The sequence below is a fragment of the Atta cephalotes genome (assembly GCF_000143395.1).
Source record: "Atta cephalotes unplaced genomic scaffold scaffold00032, whole genome shotgun sequence".
NCBI lineage: Eukaryota > Metazoa > Arthropoda > Insecta > Hymenoptera > Formicidae > Atta > Atta cephalotes.
Window position 1 is genome coordinate 2,531,845 of NW_012130096.1, and position 3,819 is coordinate 2,535,663.

The window sequence follows — 3,819 nt, forward strand, 5'->3', positions numbered from 1 at the left end:
ACATGTGTGTGTGTGTGTGTGTGTGTGTGTGTGTGTGTGTGTACATAATTAATTACAAATACCAAAAATTTTTCTCTCAGTGTATAATTTGTCCTAGAATAGTAATAAACGCTTTTATTTATCTTTGAAAAAACGTAAAAATTACACAATGTTGTACGAATTATAAAATGTTAAATAATAAAACGAGAACTATGAAATATAAACGAATAATAATGAACTGCACTTGCACAAATTCGTACATTCCAAAAATTCAAATTAATTATTAAAATTCAATATATTTTTCTCTTAATACATTATATTAATATTAATATTAATATCAATATAGTGCACTGAGAGAAAAAATATATAAATACTAAATAGAAAAATATAGTTAAGCGAAATAAATGTATTCTTGTAGTTTGTAAATAAATATATATTATTAAATATAATGAATATATATTATAAATATATATAAATATATATATAGTTTTAGTAAATATTTAACTAACACTATTCAAACAAATATGAATGAGAATTATAAACACCGGATGGTATTAAATTCATTTCGGTATTTTTTCACGTCGCTGAAATATTTTCTCTAAGCTGAGTATACCTGAGAGAATAAACCATAAAAGAATGACGAGTTTCTTGCCTGAAAAGATAATAGAATGCCCAAAACTAAACATCTATCTTATCTGACTTCGATTCGAATTCCATCCGAAAGACAGATTTTAATTAAATTTACTTTCGCATTTGCTTCGTCTCCTGTACGTCTCAAAAACGTGTAACATCCTACCTTAACGGTTTAGAACGGTTTCCAATTTACCGTTAAGTGCATCAACCGACAATGGACAGAATGTTTGGCATGCACATCAGATCTCGGAATTAATCGATCTGACCGCTTATTACTTAGGCGACCATCTTACTCCAATGAATATCCATTCGCGAATCGGAAAGAGAAAGGTACTCCGTATACAATACAAATACAATATAAGCTAGCTGCTGTATTCGATTTTGTTTGGTATCCCTACAAAAATAGTTTTATCTAATATTTTTCAACGCACGAAAAGAGAGAGAGAGAGAGAGAGAGAAAATCTAAAGCGACACGAATTTTAAACCATCGACGCGTTTACGAAGAAAAAAATATATATGTGTATCGTATTTCATCGATCGAATGTAAACTGAAAATATTCGGGCACGCGACGCTATAAATATTTGTAATAAACGAGATTGGATAACATCAACTAAAAAGCGCCGCAATGACCGGAAGATTTAAAATTTCTCTGTACACGAGGCATACCGTTTCAGAATTATTTCCCGTTTTAATTAAACGGAGAAATTTTCGCGTTTTATCGCATTTCTTGTTTACAAATCAATTTTAATTAATATCGAGCTAAAATTGTAACTTGTCGCTATCGCCGTTCCGATTCGACTCTGACTCGCACGCGCGTTACGCAATTTTATTCGTATTGCCCTTTTTTTCTTATTCAACGAGACGCGGCTCGAAACGCGAGACCTTGACGGAGCTCGGTAAACACGCTGGACGCCAAACGGAGCATCGCGTCATGTCGTATCCTTCTCATAAAAAACAAACGTGCCAATGGTCAGAGTTCCTGGGAAGCTTTTTGGTGACATGATGTTCAAAGATCCCCTCCCTCCCTCCTGCACTATCCGGTAGATTGAAGCAATGAGATTATTCTTATCTGGCAAATAGAAAGGAGATAAGATGTCTCAAGTGTTCTGGGATATATCGACAAAATATCAATGCTATCGACTGAGAAAACCATAACCGAGTTCACTATGAGAGAAAAATGTTGGTATTTGTAATAATTATATCATAATTATATATTATTATAATTATGATTATTACTATTATAATAATAATAATAACAGGAACTATGTGTATAATTTTAGCAACAAATGTATATAGTTGGCAATTTAAAATGACTATAATTGTATTATAACCATAAAATAGTTAAAATTATCATAAAAATGAAAACAATCATAAAATGGGTATGTTGTCCCAAAATATAACTGTAAAATTATAGTTACTTGAATCATTTTTATGGCAATTATTTCAATTATATTTTATGGTTATAATAACTATAATATATTGTACATATTAGAGTCATTTATATAATATATTATAGTCATTTTAGGTTGCCAACTATATATATTTGTTGCTAGAATTATACATAGTTACTGTTATTATTATTATAGCAGTAATAATATAATAATGTATATAATTGTGGTTACAAATGCCAAACATTTTTCTCGGGGTTCCAAGTATTTACGAAATGCTATTTCATTTTATCGAAACAATGTAGGTTTATCGAAAGAATGTAGGATCGCAAGTCTGTAGAGATTAAAGATACAGGAGAGGAGAAGCGATAAAATTTCTTCATTCCGAACAAATAATGCCAGTTTCCATCAATGTAGATTAATTTTTATCTCGGTTCAACCTTTTATCTTTTTCTTGGTCTAATAAAAATTAGAAGATGAATAATGCCTGTTTCTATGTAACCTGATTAACTTTAATCTCGATTCAACTTGCTGTTTATCTTTTTTAATTCCTCGAACTGGAAAAAAATGAAGGGCTAGTTAAATCAACATTAAAATAGAAACGGGTATAAAAGAAATTGATGCTCACTTCCATCAATGTAAATTAACTTTAATATCGATTCAATTTATTCTTCGTTTTTTTATTATTTTTAGACGAGGTTCCGCCAATGTAAGATTAACTTTAATCTTGGTTTAGCAACTATTTATCTTTTTCTAACGTCCGTTTCTAACAGTGTAGTTTAACTTATCATGGTTCAACTTATTCTTCATCTTTTTCTAATTTCTAAAACTGAAAAGAGAAAAGTTAGATTAAAGAGAGAAATTAAACTGTATCTGTAGAAACAAGTGTTAGAAAAAATAATCTTAAAAAAAAAAGATAAAGAATAAATTGAACCGAGACTAAAATTAATTTCATATTGGCGGATCTCAAAATTAGAAAGAAAATAAATTAAACAGAGATTAAAGTTAATCTACAACGATGAAAAGATATCAAGATATAAGATATCAAGAAAAATTGAAAGAAACAGAGCTATCAAAACGAAGTGACACGTGTTTACCAGCGATCGCGCGAATTGAGTAAGTACTTGCCATTCGATAAACATCAGGCAGGTCAACGATGACGTTGTCACGTGGCTATGACACCAGGCACCACTCGACGCGACATCTTCAGAAGGTTCGAGCAACACGAATTTGCGTAATATTTCCATCTGCTAATAATATTACACGTCGATAATGACACAAAAATTAAAGGAAATCGCGAGAGAGGCCAAAGTTGCGCCGCGTGGAAAGTTTACGAAGAAACATTGGATAAAAACATACACACCGGCGCGGCGTCGGCGCGCGCATGATCAAACTCACCTATCAACGTGGACATTTCCGCCGTGGGCCGTCGTCTCGTGCACAGTGATCGTCGGTGACCGTTTACACTGGCGATAGGTATTGTGGTGACCGTATCACGTCGAGCACATGTTTCTTTACTATCCCTCTTTTCTATTTATTTTTTTTTTCCTCTATCGACTCGACTGTCTATCGGCGATATCGCCCGCCCCTTCGTCGGCGAACGGTGACACGCGCGGCCGCATGGACGGCAATCTCTATCGGGTGTGTCAGGTGCGAAACGGTAAAGTGTAGATTCGCGAGTGTTATCCCGATTCCAATATAGTTACCAGACGCTTAGGAACGCGCTTCGGGGAAATTATATAATCTCCGCCATAGAATGGAGCGGAGATTCTCTCTCTTCTCTCTATCTTCACCTCTCTCTTTTCTCTCTCTCTCTCT